Source organism: Staurois parvus, unplaced genomic scaffold (genome assembly GCF_062004578.1).
Source record: "Staurois parvus isolate SC_StPar_1 unplaced genomic scaffold, SC_StPar_1.0 ptg000356l, whole genome shotgun sequence".
Taxonomy (NCBI): Eukaryota; Metazoa; Chordata; class Amphibia; order Anura; family Ranidae; genus Staurois; species Staurois parvus.
In genome coordinates this window covers 3190704-3209990 of record NW_028318152.1, presented here as the reverse complement: position 1 = coordinate 3209990, position 19287 = coordinate 3190704, and the positions used below count along the sequence as shown (strand labels likewise).

At 44.3% G+C, this 19287-nt stretch overlaps 1 protein-coding gene across 4 annotated transcripts in view; it reads right to left on the bottom strand.

Moving 5' to 3' along the window:
• The window catches only part of CHRM1 (cholinergic receptor muscarinic 1), a 372474-nt gene that overhangs the window by 269513 nt on the left and 83674 nt on the right, over nt 1–19287 (bottom strand). For 2 of the 4 annotated variants that reach the window (XM_089684791.1, XM_089684793.1), the window contains one exon: nt 14823–14951. The exons of the other annotated variants lie outside the window; for them this stretch is intronic. The gene's annotated coding sequence lies outside the window, so the exon portion shown is untranslated. The remainder of the gene's footprint in view (nt 1–14822; nt 14952–19287) is intronic. 4 annotated transcript variants of the gene reach the window in all.

Sequence of the window (19287 nt, the reverse complement as noted above, 5' to 3'; positions counted from 1 at the left end):
TGTTATAACAACACCACAAATGCCTATAAAAAATGTAATGTTATTAATGAGCCAAAACTGTACTGCAAACACCCCACAAGCATCTGCCAGTGCATTTGTGGAGTGTCACCACAGACTTGAATGGGAGGCGTTGGAAGACTTCAAACTCTTCTAGTCATGAGGCTTCAATTCTGAATCAACGTGACGCTAACGCTTTATGTTTTGATAATGTGAATCGCACTGTGTGCTTTTCATAGTATCATTTGCATAGGCGGTTTAGGAGCATTAAAAAGCCCCTTCGAATGCCTGCTTTCAATGCCAGTGTGAAAGGCAATGGTCAGTGCTGACAGCAATCAATATAGTATTTTGTTATCCAGGCAAGGGTCAGGGCAGGCAGCAATCAATAGAGTATTTCATTATCCAGGCAAGGGTCAGGGCAGGCAGCAAACAACTGAGTATTCAGTTATCCAGGCAAGGGTTGGGGCAGGCAGCACTCAATAGTGTATTCCGTTATCCAGGCAAGGGTTGGGGCAGGCATCAATCAATAGAGTATTCTGTTATCCAGGCAAAGGTCAGGGCAGGCAGCAATCAATAGAGTATTCCGTTATCCAGGCAAGGGCCAGGGCAGGCAGCAATCAGTAGTGTATTCTGTTTTCCAGGGAAGGCTCAGGGCAAGTTTCAGTCAGGAGGTAATACATGTCCAGGGAAATGCTAAATCAGGCATAATTTCTTGCATCAGGTAGCAGAACACTATCACAAGCCCAGAGACCTTGGTTTATGATGCTCAAATAGAGGACTACAGCAGATCACCCAGTCATTGCAAAGAAGGTGGGACATGCAACCGCTGCCTAACAACAAGGATGACTCCCAATACTGGGCAGCGGGGGCTGAGGAGGCACATCTGACAGTGCAGGAAGTGTTGCTTGGCAACCAACGCTGGGCAGCAGTGTAGAGAACTGCAGGGAGAGGGAGAATGGATGCATGTCTCACACTCCTAAAAAGAGGTACATTAACTGCCTGCTCTGATCCAGAGGATCTCTGTAAGGGGGCTCTTTGCAAAAAGAGTCAAGCATACTGTGTCACCAAGTGTTAGTAGCGTTGAACATCCAAGTTAAATGCATGAGGCAAGCACCAGCCGTACGGTGCAACCTAGTAGAGTGCACAAGGCAAGCACCAGTAGTGCGGTTCATCCTAGTAAACTGCATAAAGCAAGCACAAGCAGTGGGGTAATACACTGGATGGACTTGTGTCTTTTTTTTAACCAGACTAAGGCTCCATTGACACACTCTATAGTCATGCGATTTCCATTTGAACTTTACATTGTGATTCGTGATGCAACTTTGGATGAGTGCAACTTGGATGTGACTTTGGCTGTTGACTTTGGCTTTGACTGTTGCACAACTGTTACATTGATAACATTAATGTAGCAGGCTCCTTGTACAAGAGGATTCAGAAGGAATCACATGTTCAGCAGTCAGTCCTTTCTCTCTCTCTCCTGTTTGTAAAACCTGGGCATTCTGCCAAGTTCATGACTCATCCACTACACAGCAAAGAACGCTGGGAGGGGGAGGAAGCAGGAAGTGAAGGGGAGAACAGAGAGACACGAGGCTGGAGAAAAGACAGGGACATGTGGAGCCCGTCCAAGCAGAGGAGGAGGCACCACAGCACTCAGCGCGGATAGAGGGACCCTGCTGTGTGTTCAGAGTCTGGTGAGCTGTCCCACTGGACTGATATTTGTTTGATATCAGTTGTATTCTGCTTAAAGTGCGACTCTGCCATCCGGAGACTCTTGGCTGTGAAGCCCTCTAGTGGCAGACCAAATTTACTGCATTGCATAAAAGAAGAAAAGTAAGTTTTGAAGTTGAAAGGGGAACCCCACCCCTCTACACTGCATTTCATTCTCCATAAAATTGTTCTTGTTTCATTTAACCCTGTGTCAGCAAATTTCTTGGCGGGGTATTTGCTATTCATTACCAGTTGTGCCAGAGGGATTGGGTTTGCTTAGGGTTGGAGCTATTGAGCGCAGGACCCATAATATATTCCAGCTTGTCCCAAGGGGCAGTGCTACATTAAGATGTGACTTTCATGCTACTTTTGAGAGTTCACATTGCATTCTATGGCATTCAAGTTGCATCAAAGTAGTGCAGGAATTTGTTGCAACTTTAAGTTGCAGATTTGGACGGCTTCCATTGAAACACATGGGCTGTGACTTGTCATGCAACTTTATGTGTCCAACGTCAAATGACAAGCCACACAAATGTGAATGAAGCCTAACTACGTAACTATACAACAATATCAGCCATTAAGACTTAGGGCAACAGAGTTCAGAGAGTCCATACTAGTATATTTACGATCCATTATGGCCTACCTACCTTATAATTCTGTAGCACCTGTCATCCTCTCATTTGCTGTCCAAGCAGGTATTAAGGAAAAAACTGAACATTTTTACATATTTTTAAATTTGTTTTCCACTGAAGAAGTATTCTTTTTAAATGTAGAAAAATGTTTTAGTGACATTTCTGCCTTCACAGAAGTGACCCCACATAATCCCAGTACATTTGTCAAGTATGGGGTGAAAGTGTACAAACTAGTATAAGAGAGGCAGGTTACTTGTTTGACTTCCATGTCTATGAAGTGAGAGATATTCAAGTGGAACCCTTGGATGTCCATTTTATATGGTTAGAAACTGAAGGATAGTGTGGGACCTTAAGTCACCATTATTACATTAGGAATATCACCTCTATGTGGACACACTGGACAGATTTTCCAGTATACCACTTTTCAAACAACCTTTATCTCAAGCAAACCGTAGCCTGTGGTACAAAACAACCAAATCACACAGGCTTTCCTCATAGTCAACACAAAGCTGAAAAGGAGGAGTCAGCATGTCTGCGTATTTAGTAAAGCTGGCCATAGACTGATTCAAATTCAGCCAGTTCAGCAAGGACAGGCAAAATTTCATGCAGTGTGTGACCATCCCTGCTTGACAGAAGTCAATTGTTCGACTGACTTCTATTGAGGCTGGGTTCACACATATGCGGTGCGGTATTTCGCATGTGACTCGCACAGGAACCACACCGCATTCCTGTGAAAATCACATGCGAATTGTGTGCAGTGGGATTGGAGCCATACATTTAGTATGGCTCAAATCGCACCCGTACCAAAAAGGTGCAGGACCCTTTTTTCTGGGTCCGCACTAGAATTGGATCACATGGGTCTTCACACCTATGCAATCCGTTTCTGCACATGTTTTGCAGACCAATTTTGGGGTGTTGTTAGCATACACACCCACATTTGTTTGCATGAATGGGGTGCGATTCTGATGCAGTGCGGAATTCACACAGAAAAAGCTGCGAATTCCGCACCACATCCGTGTGAACCCAGGCTTAAAGCTATAAAATGTTTGGTGATCAGAGACTGATGCAGCTAATTAATGTATTCTGACAATGGTGGATCTGGCTGTCATAATACAATGTCTCAGAGGGGAGGATTCCTCTGTCTACCTCGTTTGTGTGGATGGAGGAATCTGTTCATTTTTTTTTCATTCAGCCCACTGGTTGAATGGAAAAAACTACCTGTCTATGGCTATATTTACTTTTAGCATACATTTTATGTTTTTACCTATTTATCCAGATACCTGAAGTAAGTGCTGAGCTGGTTCAAAAACCTAATTCATGAGTACACTCTACAGTGTTGCTTTAAATTACAGGACAATGAAACCTAGCTGGCAATCCAATCAAAATACTGGTACAAAAAGTGTCCGTATGTTGTATAAGTGTCTGTTCCAAAAGGGGACGTTCCCTCTTCCTCCTCCCTCTCTCCCCCCTCCTCTGTCATACTTGGAAATTTTTTTGGGCAGGGGACCTATGTTCGACAGGTTTCCATGCTCCCACTTCTGCTCTGATAGCCCAGGCCTCCTAGCAGAAGTTCTTCTCCCCTGTCCCTGACCACAACTTTCTACGACATGTCACAGGTTCCAGAAAGCTGTGGGACCATTCACAAAGCATAGTGTGGCTCGCACATGGGCACTGGGCAGCTGGCTGTGAAGAAGTCAATTAATAGGCCAGTGCCGTGGAGCAAAGACCGATGAAGGAACTGGCTTGGGTGAGGATGGTGCTGGATCCCTGGACAAGTGAGTGTCTGTTTATTAAAAGTCAGCAGCAACGGTTTTTTGTAGCTGCTGACTTTTAATTTTTCAAGCAATGACTTAGGAACCATTTTAATTAGGGGTCTGCCGCGGCTGGAAGATGGGCGCATAGAGAGGGAGCTCCCGCCGACCGGATCCCTCTATATCGCCACACAACGGAGCGGGGTGAGAGGGAGCTGTCACGTCACGGGGAAGACTGACCGGACCTCATCCGGTGCCCGAACGCGCTCCCCACGGGGCCAGGGTGTGCAGGGGAGACACATACAGGAGCTCTTCCACTCCCAGCAGCAAAGGGAAGGGCTGCAGCCATCTCCTTCTCCTGCTGCATCCCCCTCCCACCCCCTCTCTACGGCTGCTGACACACTTAACCCTCCCTGCTCTGACATGCAGGCAGCTCCAGACACAGTGCCTCAGCATGATGTCCCCTCTGCCTCACAATCTCTGTCCCTAAGGGATCTTCAGGCTGTGGCCGCTGACATTAAGGCCACCCTGACAGCCACACTCACTGCAGCATTAGGGGATCTGCATAATGATTTAAGGGCCATGGGTTCACGATTGGATCATGTGGAATCCGCATCCAGGCAAACTGGTTCCGCCATTCTTGATTTACAACATCAGTCAACGATACACACGTCAACTATCAGAGAGCTCCACAGGCATATTGAGGATTTAGATAACCGTGGCCGCAGGCGTAACATCAGAATCCACGGTCTCCCAGAATCAGTAGAAAATACCGATATTCCCAAGGCAGCAATGGCCATATTCAATAACCTCCTTGGTCGCCCGCAAGCAACCCCGATAGACATCGAACGTGTGCACAGAGCGATCCGCCCCAGGAGGGGAGATGCAGACCCACCCAGGGACATCGTTTGCTGCCTAGTCAGTTTCCCGCTCAAAGAAGATGTCCTCCGATGTGCTAGAGACAGAGGGCGCCTTTTATATGAGGGGACAGAAATACAACTGTTTCAGGACTTATCTAGCACCACCCTGCGCCAACGGCGCGCTTTACGCCCTCTTCTGGATACGCTCCGATCGCGTAACATTCCGTACAGATGGAGGTTCCCCTTCTGTCTCTCTGTACAAGTTAGTGGCCATTCTTACAACCTGCGAACCCCTGAAGAACTGCCCTCTTTCTGTGCCTCCATAGACATCCCGCTGATTGACCTGCCTGATTGGTTCAGCTCCATGAGATTACCGCTATCCCAGGATTTGGTAGCCCAGGATAGTGCTATGGATTGGCGCGGTCAGTCTTTTCGTAGAGGGCGGATGGCCCCATCGACCCCTCCGAGACCCCTCATGGGGCACGCCACGACTACCTTCAGTCCGACGGCCTCTCCAGCGCACAGGAGGCCAAGACGCAAAACCTAATGGTCCCTGGTCCTCCCTCAACATTGCTACTTTGATGCATACCCTGCTGAGTGTTTACGTTCTACTGTTAGTGCACACCTTTTTTCGTCCACCCGCCCCAAATGTTCCAGTTGCGCACTTGTGCTCTCTGATCAATGCTCGTCGGACTCCTACTTTACTGCCTTTACTACTTATCCGTCAAGATTGCAGTCTGTGATTCATGGAACTCTGTCACTGCCCTATGCGCAAATATTGGGCCTCCACAGTTCCTTCATGCCTTACAAGGGGTTGGGAGTTGGCCCCATTCTAGCTGTCTCGTCCTCATACAAGGGGGAACAGTTTTTGGGCTCTGCCTTACTACTCGTCACCTAGTTCTCCGCATTCCACAGCGAGTCCTCTGCCTCCAGTAGGTTATCGATTTGTGCCTTCTCCTAGCCTTCTATTTCCTATTACCATCTGGAGGCATCCTGGGCGATGAACATCCTCCAACATCGTCTTACTGGCAAGCTCTGAACTTCGCCCTCACACCTTTGCAGACGTCCTGCTGCTCGCTTGGGGCTGTTCGGTGATGATTTGTTCGCCCCCCCCATCCTCTCCGTGGACATTGGAACGCTTGGCCTTCCCGATCCTCTGGAAGTGATCCCTGCTCAATTTGTAATGTATAATTTCTGCGTGAATATGTTAGTGTCTCTAAATTTCCACCGGGGGGTGGTTTGAGGGGAGGTGGTTATTGTATGCGGGGAAGGATAACTGCTTTTTTCGGGGAGTGTAAATGTTTGTATAGTCAGTGGAATCTGATTGTGTGGACGAGCATCATCTCTCCCCGCTACTGGCTAGACATTTCAGAATGGAACCATGTCATTCTCTTCAACCCGGCTTTCACTTGGCCGAAATGGCATACCTGAGGGCCTGCGTGCCTTTGATCACTCCCATGCTCACTTCCCTCCTCCTCCTCCTCCCCACTCCTACGCCATTCCGAGAGAGGTGATGCTCGTACCCTTTGTTTCCCTGGGGACGCTAGCTACTATCTTTGTGTGGGGGGGTAGGGGGAGGAGGGTTTTCTATGTCTTATTTAGTCCCCTTGATACTCATATATTTGTGGGATGATGATCTTAGGGGGCTTCATTAGTAACTGCTGAACAGGGGCTTATTGACGTTTTATCTGTTTTTGTCATGCTCATTCATGTTTTGATATTGTTGATTTGTTATGTTTGTGCCTTGTGATGTGGTTTGCCTGTAATATGTGCAGGGGTCTTCCGATATTCTCTGTTCAGTGCGGTACCCCTTTACTGTCTCGCGCCCACCTTGGCGTAGGTTGCTCTTCCCAATGCGGTCACTCTGTATGTGCCTTACACTTCTTTAATACTAAGTGTAGCTAGACCCCTCGCTCGGCAACATTTCACTTGTGATACACCTACTAAATTTGCCCAGGTCTTCTTCCTCTGCATGTCACATACCACTTCATCTCCCACGGAAGACCGGTACCCAAACCTTTATATGCCCCACCCCTGCGGACTTCTGACACCACTTACCTCTCTCGAACCCCGCCCCCTTGTTCTTGCCTTTTGTTTTATAATTTCTCATAGGGGGCTACCGGCCGGCGGATGCGCACTTCCTGGTTTCACGCCGACCTCGTTCCCCACACAGTGAGCTCGGCGAGCCTCCACTGACCCTTTTCTTTCGGCTTCTATCCATATCTTTTTTCTGAGCTTCTCTTCTTTCTTTCTGCTCCTCTTCCTTTTCCCCGACCCTTTCCCCTCTTCCTGCTTTCTTTCTCTCACGTGGAACAGCGGGTCTGTTCCTCTAGCCGTATACTATCTATATTCTTTTTTTTTTCACCCCCCCTCTTTTTTTTTTTTCTCTTTCCCCTCCCCCCTCCTTTTTCCCATCCCCCGGATCCTCGGCATACCGAAACCTCGGACTCAGGCTCCGCCTTCCAACAGCCATGCTTTCTTCCGCCTCACAGACGGGACAACTGTCTCTGAAACTCCTTTCACTTAATGTCAAAGGTTTGAACATACCCGAAAAGCGTTCCATGCTCCTCTCTTACTTACACAAACAGAAAGCGGATGTGGTCTTTTTACAAGAAACGCATCTTCGCCAAGACTCCATTCCAAAGCTTTACAATTTCTACTTCCCCACGGTCCTCCACGCCGCCAACCCCCTGGCTAAGTCTAAGGGGGTTGCAATACTGTTCGCCAGACACCTCCAGTTTCATATAACGGATTCCATGGTGGATCCTGAGGGTAGATACCTGTTTATAAAGGGAGTATTCGCTAACAGACCTATCACATTCGCCAATGTCTATGCCCCCAATGTTCAACAGGTCTCCTTCATGCGCTAAATCGTCTCTGCCCTAGCCGCTTTCCAGGAAGGGTTACTGGTACTTGGAGGCGATCTGAATGTCCCTTTGAGCCCTCTGCTAGACTCCTCCTCGGGAAGTTCTTTTCTACCCTACAAGGCTCTCAGGCAAATACATATACAATTACAGCTTCTACAATTACATGACACCTGGCGTACACTTTACCCCACTGTTAAAGATTATACTTTTTTTTCCCCACCACACAATAAGTATTCTAGGATAGACTACTTTTTTTTGTCGCAACCAGATCTCCCTCTCCTCCATGCTGCTACCATTGAACCGATGGTCCTTTCCGATCATCATCCCATCTCCATGACGCTACGGTTCCCCATCTCGCACTCGCGCTCCAAATACTGGCGTTTGGATGCTTCCCTTCTTGCGGATGCTGCTATTGTTCAAGAGCTCCGCTCTAATATGGCTGAATATTTTTCCTTGAATAGCTCGTCAGACACCTCACCCATCACACAATGGGAGGCCCACAAGTGTGTCATTCGGGGTAGCCTCATAGCCCTTGCAACGAGACGTAAGAAAGCCAAACAGGAGCGTCTGAAGCTCCTCTCAGATAGGATCCGCTCTTTGGAGAGAGTACACAAACGGACTCTGGCTGCGTCGACCCTTTCGGAACTCACGCATCCCTGGTAGAGAAGCAAGGGACAACACTATCAAGGCCCTTAATCTCCATCACTGGCTGCGCAGGTCTAACACGCCGGGTTTTTTCCTCTCCTTGGATGCAGAAAAGGCCTTTGACAGGATTGCCTGGGATTACTTGAACGCATCTTTAGTGGCACTGGGTTTGGGTGAGAAGATGCTCAACTTTATAATGGCCCTCTACTCTGCCCCTACTGCCCGGGTCCGGGTGAACGGCCATCTATCAAACTCCTTTCATTTATGGAACGGCACACGTCAGGGATGCCCCCTCTCCCCGCTTTTGTTTGTCCTATCCCTTGAGCCCCTGTTGCGGAAAATTCGTTTAAACCCTGATGTTAAAGGAATCACGGTGGCAGACAAGGAATATAAGCTTGCAGCTTATGCGGATGATATTCTTTTGTTCCTGGCGGACCCTCACATCACTCTTCCGAACCTCCGAACCTACTGAAAGACTTTGCCCTTTTCAGATATTTGTCGAATTTTAAAATTAATTTTTCCAAATCTGCCACCCTTAACATTACCTTGTCTGCTGAGCTAGTCTCTGCTTGTGAGGCCCAATTCCCATTTCACTGGGAAAGGGATTCCCTAACTTATCTTGGTATCCAGCTCACCAGCAACCTTGATGACCTTTACGTGAAAAACTTTCTTCCCGCTCTTCGCTCTATGCAAGAAGACCTCAATAAATGGCACCGTCCTTGTTTCTCGTGGTTTGGAAGGGCAGCGATCATTAAAATGAATGTACTTCCCCGTCTCCTGTATCTCTTCCAAACATTACCAATTCACTTACCTCTTGCTTTCTTTGCTTCTTGCAAAAGACTGTGTTCACTGTTCCTTTGGAGCCACAAACAAATTAACCCTCTCTAAACTTAAAGGGGGTATAGGATTCCCTGATCTTTACCGCTACTATTGGGCGTGTCATCTTTCCTGGATAGTTGATTGGCACGTTCACACTGCCTCTAAAGACTGGATATCTATAGAGAATGCTTGCTCACCCTTCCCCCTGGCATCGATTCCTTGGCTTTCGCCGAAACACACGCCACAAGTTCTTCTCACCCATCCTTTGGTGGGACCTACGTTAAAAATTTTCCGTTCGGCTTGTAGATCTGCAGCCATTTCTGGCACACCCAATCCCCTGACCCCCATACGCCTCAACCCTGACTTTCCCCCTGGAATGCATAAAGACTTTTTAATGAAACACTGGCCACACAAACAGATCTTAGTGAAACATTTTCTCCATAAGGGCAAGGTGAAAACACTCCGAGAATTGCAAGAAAGCCTGGGTATTCGCGAATTCCCTTTCTGGGTATATTTCCAGATCAGACATTATCTGCTCTCTCATAAACCCCCTCATAACTGGCTTCGCTCTCTTACCCCATTTGAATCTGCATGCGCGAAGGCTGAACCGCGGAAACATCTGATCTCGGAGATCTACCCACTTCTAGTGGAGAGCCGGTCTTATGACTCCCTCCCCGCATGTCGGGCTTGGAAGAGAGATCTTAATGCTGAGCTGTCGGACTCAGACTGGGACCTGGTTTTCCAATACTCTCATAAATGTTCCCTCAATGTCTCGACACAAGAAAACAGCTACAAAATAGCCTCTAGATGGTACCGAACTCCCTCAAGAATTCATCATTTTAACCCCGCCTTCCCCAACAGCTGCTGGAGATGCGGGACCCCGGATGGGTCCTTTCTTCACATTTGGTGGTCTTGCCCGATTCTTCAACCATTTTGGCAGGAGGTCCATAGGTTAGTAGTGTCTATAACTACCTTACCCTTAGCTCTCTCTCCTGCTCAATTCCTCCTCCATCATTCTTCCCTTCCCAGGGCTCAGTACTTTAAATCATTAGCCATGCACATGATCAACGCAGCCAGACACAGTATTCCGGTTCTGTGGGGCTCCACTCGCTCTCCCTCTATACGTGAGTGGCTCACCCGAGTGGGTAAAACGGCGGACATGGAAGAACTGGTTGCGACTGCCCTCGACACTCCTACGAAATTCTCTCACGTATGGGCCTGTTGGACCCATTTTCTGACTACCCCGGAGTATCGATCCCTCATGGACCAGCCCGTCTGAACCTGATTTGGACTTCTCGATAGTGTTATTTAGTAGTATTTGACCTGAGGGTGCTATCATACTCCCCCCTGTGTTACACGCGCATTGTTTTGACGCCGATGAAAGCGTAGGCTCCACCCACTCCCGCTACTGTTTGTATTGAGGATAAGATATTTTTGATGGTTGTCCCCTCTCTTATTATACCCTCCATATTTGCTTCCCTTCCCCCCCCCCCCTCCCCCCCCCTTTTTTTTTTTTTCTCTCTTTCTTTCTTTCTCTTCCTCTTTCTTTCCCTTTTTTCTCGCCTTCTCTTTTCTTTTCTTTTCATATGCTTACACACATTTCGGAAATTTTTCCAATAGAACACTGAGTATGTGGTCAGCATCACCTCCCGCAACTCGTCAGCGGTTCCCACGACAATTGCACAATTGTCCTACATTCGCACAATTCCACCATCGTATTCTGTAGTATTGACTTCTACTTAGGCATCGTATTTGCTCGTCTCCCCCTTACAGATTTTTACCGCAAGACAATATGGTAGGAGGCCAAACGTCTCTTTCTTTTTAGCACTTGACAAGCATACCTAAATATTACAGGCACAACCCTGTCGTGGCCTAGTTCATCCACACTGTTTGGTTTTGCGTTGGACCTCATTTGCCTTTGTATGATATATGCTTTGCTGTATGTCCTATGTGCACTTCATCTGTACATTTTCATGTGATAATTTGTATCTTGTTTTCAATAAACTTTGTTTTTTTGGAAAAAAAAAAAAGAAGCAAAACCGTTGCTGTAACTGCTTATAAAGTGTGAGCTGGAGTTTGGCTTCAGTTTAGTTTATCTAAATCTACTAGTCCATCTAAAGCTCCCCTCCCCCAGACTGATCAATCTGCTGTCTCTGTTGCGCCTCCATCCAGAATGTAGAAACTAATACAGGACAGACTCTAATACTGACCAGATCTCCTGATGAAAAAAAGAGGAAAAAAGCCTAAATAAAGAAAACAAATGCATCCACCACATCTAATTGTTAGTAAGCTGCAATACATTACATTTTTGGTTTTGATTTAAAACTGCATTATGTTGCATCATCAATAAACTGAAGTACAGTGTAACAATAAAAACAATAGATCTAGGCATGCTTTGGTTATTAACAAATCAAAATTTTCCATAGCCCTGATGGGCTGTTCTCACAACATGCACAGTCCAGGGAATAGGCACATCAATAAAGCAATAGTTTTCACTTTGGTGAGACTTTGGTGAGTTTAATCGTCTGATACATTTTCATCACATTCAAGGATCTCAGAGAAAAAAATGTTCCTTTGAGATCCCAGTTTGGCACTATATAGTGGTGTCTCCTGGACTACGTCCCCAGTAATGCTGCCTTGCAAGTTAGGCTGAATTCTCCATGTATTACTTTGGACATTCCAGCAAGGACTATCTGGGCAGGCCTTTATGTCTCTAAAAGTTTTAGCTCAGAGAGTAAATGTATCTATGACATCTACCTCAAAATTATAAATCAAGAGGGTAAGTATACCCTCTGGAGCAGGGTTTCTAAACCAGGGTTCCTCTAGAGGTTGCTAGGGGTTCTTTGAGCAAGGAGCAATTTCTCCCTCTCAGATAAGTTCCCAATGACACCATTGATCTTTTAGCTTTCGGTAAGGGGTACTTCTTCTCAATGACCACAAGTGTAAAGAGCATTCTTTCAACTGACCATCAAACTAATGTATCATGAGCTGTAGATATAGTCATTTTTAGCAGGGGTTCCCTGAGACTGTAAAGTTGTTTCAAGGGTTCCTCTGCATTGAAAAGGTTAAGAAAGGCTGCTCTGGAGGGACTAGTCCTCTCTTGATGTGTATCATATACAGCCGTAGCTGGGAACATTAGTGATGTGCAATAATGTATGTTTTCATATCATAGACAAAATATACTTCAGTGAAATTATAGCTGCTTTATATACATTTTATGTTTCTGAGTCACTTGTATTCTGCATTCAATAAATGAATGCAATACCTTACAGACTTATTATTGCTTAATACTTGATTGTTGCATATGCCCATCATCTCAGCCTATGGATCGATGTATGATGTGCAGTTTAAATGTGCTGGCTCTTAATGCTGAGATAGAGTCGTAATATATGGAAATGCTGATATTGGTATTCTCTTTTGTTATGCATACAATACACATAAGTGCCACATAACTGTGTGCTTAATACTTGCAGGAAACATGCATTTCCATGTCATTTCCCCTCTTGTTCCCTCTTCTATTTCTGTGCTCATCCCCGTGGGATACAGCATAGGAAGGCTTGACCTTGTGTGCAAATGTAGATAGCAGCAGAATGAGGGGGAGGGGGGGTTATTATATTAGCTTTCCGGGTCCCCTCCTAGTATGAGATCATCTGGGGAACCTACCACCTATGGTGCCATGGGGAAAGCTCTTGGCCCAAAAGAGCATTCAGCAAAATATTTAATAGTTCCATTATCCAATGGAATATGTCTTTCTAGTGCTGAAAAGCATTGTGTCTTTTACAGCTAACAGTCTAAAACAGCAGATTAAAGCCAGTGGTTGCAGAGCCATGTAAAGCTTTTAGCAGCACTTGTTGTTGCTTGCAGCAGCCTCCATATTGGTTCTCAGTATCTGTGTGCCAGGAGCAGCCTAATTTATATAATGCACTTTGTATTATTATTTTCATTGCTAACATTATAACCAGTAGCAGTAGTAATAACAATACTAATTACAAGAGTAAAGATTTATGAGGATAATTTTTATACAAGCATTATTAAATAATGGTGCCAAGATCAGTAAGGATGTGCAAAGTCCAGTAACATAAAGCAACACATTTTAATTTAGTTTACTGTAGCCAGGCTACTAAAATAACTCTGGTTATCCATTTCATGTGGTACCATGAAACACGTTATAGATCTCAGAAGCTGAAAAGGGCTAGGAAGCTCTGATTTAATGATGCAATTCCTCAATGTGAACCCTTAACACCATTTCCTAGTGACCCTTTAAGTGGGCTTTAATTCCTGGGAGGTGGCGCAGCTTCTCTTTCACATGACCACCATGATTGGCTCTCACAGCGATCACATGATCAGGAGCTCATCCAACTGGTTCCTGATCAGAGGCCATGACCGAGAGCTATTGGTGACAGTTTGGTCAATGTGATGAGAGCATGCAGTAAGCACCCTCAGCACATAATCTCCAGCTGCTGTGGAAGCATATGTGTGGCTGCTGGGCAATAAAGCCCACTTTTCATAACACCACATGTATGCATTATGCAGTTTGCAAGAGGTTAAGACCAATGCTCACCTCACAAGCATACATATCATGATGAGGGATAAGCTACAAACTAGCAGAAGAACTTTGTCTTCCATACAGAAAAAGTGTATGTAATGCCAAATTGTTTTTATTAGAGTAGAGAATGGGTAAGACACCCACCTTTTTTCCTTAGCTTCCTTCAGGGAGATTTCCTTTCACATCATCTCCCAGAGACACAATAGGAAGTAATGGAAGTTCTCTCCAAAGTAAGCTGCAAAGCTGGGTTTACACTAGTAGAATTTTGTTCAACATCTTTTTGTTGTAAGAATGTTGTAAGAACATTTGTTCCTATTTCCAATGATTAGTGGGTCAAAAAATGACAAGAAAATTCAAAGGAACACGATGGAAATTTTTTCTGGAATGTACAAATTTCTAACAGCATATGTGTTTTTCTTTCTGTAAAGCCCGTTCATTCCAAAATCAAATGTTAAAAGCAAAGAAAATCTTGAACTACTTTCAAACCACATTCCAATGTACTGAAATTTTTTGTACACATTTTCCTAAGCATTTTCGTACAAATTTGCTAAGAATGTTATTTGAAATTCTACTAGTACAGTGGTCTCTAAACTGTGGCCCAGGGGCCAGGTGCAGCTCCTTGCTTTCCTTTATCCAGCCCTTGGGGCACTATTCCTCCCACTGACACCAAGAATGAAGCATTGTTATTCACACTGATACCAACATTGGAGCACTATTTCTGCCACTGACACCAGTGATAGGGAACTATTCCTGTCACTGACTGCAACCTTGGGGTACTATTACTCCCACTGACAAGAATGATGGGGCACTATTCTATCCCCTAACATCAAAGATGTAGTATTGTTTACTCCCACTGATGTCAGTACACTTTCTACTTCCGCTGGCCACACTCCAGCCTCCCTAAAGTCTGAAGGACAGTAAACTTGGCCTTTTGTTTAGAAAGTTTGGAGACCCCTGTACTAGTGTATACCCAGCTTTATTGGAAGATATCCCCTCACCTCCTGTTCCTGTGGCAAGGCAAAGATTTTAGATTTCCCATCACTTCCTCTCCCGGAGGCGATGGTCACCAGCAGGGACACAGACAGCAATAAACACCTGATAGCGGTTCTGACCCTTCCACATTCTCTCTAAAACAAAGAAAAAAATGTTGGCTTTACGTTCATTTTATTCCACACAGATAAAAGTCTTCTAGACATTTGGTAGTTGGTGCTCAAATTATAAGAAACTGTACTCTGATTGAATATGTAATAATAGTAACAGGTAAGTCTAGTGTCTAGTACTTGTATTGAAAATGTAGGGACACTTAATCCTATGTAAGCTTATTGTGATGTTTGTATTATAGTCCTTCTTTTATCAATCTTTGTCCTAAAACATTTACGATCTAATAAAATCAGAACAATACAATTTTCCCGGCAGAGCCATAATCTTACAATGTATTACCAACAATTAGGCCTTTGTCATTCTAGATAAATATAAACATGTGCATCGCAGTTATGAACAATAACACCAATTATACTCCTATTAATAACCGAATCAAGAAGGGAACGGTTAATGTCTATTGTTATAATTAGAAACTTTATTATGCACATTTCTTGGCTGCAATACAATGCAGTTCATGAATGTTATGCACAAACATAGAAAGACTGCTGCACAATATTCTTTCCATATTATTTTTACCATAACATAACAATAACCAATAAACTTCACAGTAAAGGAGTAAACATAACAAGATACACTGTCATCTTCAATACAAAAACTGTAAGTCTTAATTTAGTTTTAGAAAGCCACACTTCCTAAATTTCAGTAATTTAAAATTGTTTTTCCATAGGCTACATACACTGGAGGTGGTTTTAAACAGGTAATAAAATATGACAAGTATGTTTGTAACTTAATGATGACTGGAAAGGCAATCAGTAATCATTATTTATTTGTGAGTTTTACAATCCTCTTCTTTTTATATGCAATTTGCAGTTACCATTGAAACTCTTAGATCGTAAATTCCAATGAGCAAGGCCCTCTGATTCCTATTGAATTAAATTGTATTGTAACTGTACTCTGTCCTTATGTTGTAAATAGCTGTGTAAACTGTTTGTGCTATATAAATTCTGTATCATATTAATAATCATAACCCGGTGTTAGCATGCTACAGAACAGACTTTTCCTCCACACCTTGTGTAATAGTTAAGTTCCGCAACTTTTCCACAAGCTGGGTTTTATGCATGTTGGATGGCCCAGCAGAAAAAGTAAAGTCAGCGTGATATCTAAAGATCGATGCATGTGAAGTATGTACAACCTGACTATGTCTCCACTCTGCATGTACCACCAGCATGAGTTAACTTCTTACAATCTACTCTGCCCACAATCCACCTCCACGACCCATTTCACAGTGTGAAAAGCCATTGCAACAGCATATTTTTCCACCTGCTTTTCTACAGATAAAATGTTCTTTTTCATATATATATATATATATATATATATACACACACACACACACACACACACACACTATATTGCAAATTTCCTTGCTACTATGTATTCCACAGTTAACTGTTAGTGGTATTATAACAAAGTGGAAGCAACTGGGAACAACAGCAACTCAAAGTGGTAGGCCATGTAAAATGACAGAGAGGGGTCAGCGCATGCTGAAGCATACAGTGTGCAGAAGTCACCAATTGTCTGCAGAGTCAATAGTTAAAGACCTCCAAACTTCATGTGGCCTTCAGATTAGCACAATAGTGCAAAGAGAGCTTCATGGAAAGGGTTTCCATGGTCAAGCAGCTGCATCCAAGCCTTACATCACCAGTGGGGTAAAGTACGCTGCCACTGGAGTCTAGAGCAGTGGAGATGTGTTCTCTGGAGTGACCAATCATGCTTCTCTGTCTGGAAATCCAATGGATGTATCTGGGTTTGGTGGTTGCCAGAAGGACGGTACTAGCCTGACTGCATTGTGCCAAGTGTAAAGTTTAGTGGAGGGGGGGGGGGGTTATGGTGTGGGGTAGCTTTTTAGGGGTTGGACTTGGCCCCTTAGTTCAAATGAAGGGAATCCTTAAGGTGTCACCATATCAAGACATTTATGACAATTTCATGCACCCAGCTTTGTGGGAACAGTTTGGGTATGGTCCCTTCCTGTTCCAATTTAACTGCGACCAGTGCACAAACCAAATTCCATGAAAACATGGATGAGTGAGTTTGGAGTGGAGGAACTTGATTGGCCTGCACAGAGTCCTGACCTCAACCCGATAGAACACCTTTGGGATGAATTAGATCGGACACTGCAAGCCAGGCCTTCTCGTCCAACATCAGTGCCTGACCTCACAAATGCGCTTCTGGAAGAATGGTCAAACATTCCCTTAGATACACTCCTAAACCTTTTGGACAGCCTTCCCATAACAGTTGAAGTTGTTATAGCTGCAAAGGGTGGGCCCACTCAACATTGAACCCTACGGACTAAGACTAGAATACCATTAAAATTCATATGCGTGTAAAGGCAGGAGTCCCAGTACTTTTGGCAATATAATGTATATATATACATTATATGCATTATATATATATAATGTATATACAGTTGCAAGAAAAAGTATGTGAACCCCTTGGGATTACGTGGAGTTTTGCATGAATTGGGCATAAAATGTGCTCTGAACATCATCTAAGTCACAACAATAGAAGAACACAGTCTGCTGAACATAATACTACACAAACATTAGATGTTGCCATGGTTTAATTGCACATAACATGTAAACATTCACAGTACAAGGAGGAAAAAGTATGTGAGGCCCTAGCTTAATGACTTCTCCCAGAACTAATTGGAGCCAGGAGTGAGCCAACCTTGACTCCAATCAGTGTGATGATATTGGATTTGTTGCTGACAGCTGTCCTGCCCTTAAAAACACACAACTGTTTTGGGTTTACTGGTTTCAAGAAGTACTGTCTGATGTGAACCATGCCTCGCAGAAAAGAGCTCTAGGAAGACCTACGATCAAGAATTGTTGACTTGCATGAAGCTGGAAAGGGTTACAAAAGTATCTCCAAAAGCCTTGATATTCATGTGTCCATGGTAAGACAGACTGTCTACCAATGGAGAAAGTTTAGCACTGTTGCTACTCTCCCTAGGCTTGGTCGTCCTGTAAAAATGACTGCAAGAGCACAGCGCAGAATGCTGCATGAGGTAAAGAAGAATCCCAGAGTGTCAGCTAAAGACCTACAGAAATCTTTGTGTTGACACATCTACAATAAGGAAAACATTAAACAAGAATGGAGTACATGGGAGGACACCATGAAGGAAGCCATTGCTGTCCAAAAAGAATATTGCAGCACGTTTGAAGTTTGCAAAAGAGCACCTGGATGTTCCACAGCATTACTGGCAAAATATACTGTGGACAGATGAAACCAAGATTGAGTTGTTTGGGAAGAACACACAACACTGTGTGTGGAGAAAAAAAGGCACAGCATACCAACATCAAAACCTCATCCCCACTGTAAAACATGGCGGAGGGAGCATCATGGTTTGGGGCCGCTTTGCTGCCTCAGGGCCTGGACGGATTGTTGTCATTGATGGGTAAATGAATTCCAGAGTTTATCAAGACATTTTACAGGAAAACGTACGACCATCTGTCCGCCAACTGAAGCTCCACAGAGGATGGGTGATGCAACAGGACAATGACCCAAAGCATACAAGTAATTCAACAAAACAATGGCTGCAATAACACAGAATACGCCTTCTGGAGTGGCCCAGTCAGAGTCCTGACCTCAACCTGATTGAAATGCTGTGGCATGACCTTAAGAGAGCGATTCACACCAGACATCCCAAGAATATTGCTACACTGAAACAGTTTTGTGAAGAGGAGTGGTCCAAAATTACTCCAGATTATTGTGCAGGTCTGATCTGCAACTACAGGAAACGTTTGGTTGAGGTTATTGCTGCCAAAGGAGGGTCAACCAGTTATTAAGTCCAAAGGTTTACATACTTTTTCCTCCCTGCACTGTGAATGTTTACAAGGTTTGTGCAATTAAACCATGGCAACATCTAATGTTTGTGTAGTATTATGTTCAGCAGACTGTGTTCTTCTATTGTTGTGACTTAGATGATGTTCAGAGCACATTTTATGCCCAATTCATGCAAAACTCCACGTAATCCCAAGGGGTTCACATACTTTTTCTTGCAACTGAATATATATTAAGAGAAAATATATACACAGAGTTTTTACACATGTTGAGAGCCCAGAGCAAGCAGGGAAGCTAGAGATGAGTTGGTAACAGTAAGTAGTGGTGATGATGGTGGTTCAGTACTATCAGGGAGATGTAATTTTCAGGCATTTAGGAATAATTCATTCTGATTTTGTAATCTCCCAATACTTACCATGTACTATTTTGTACATATAGTAGCGGCAATGCTAAAGACTGATCAAGCCGAGGTCCAGGTTACCCATCCATTAATCAATAAAATCATTTTTGGTCTTGGTTCTC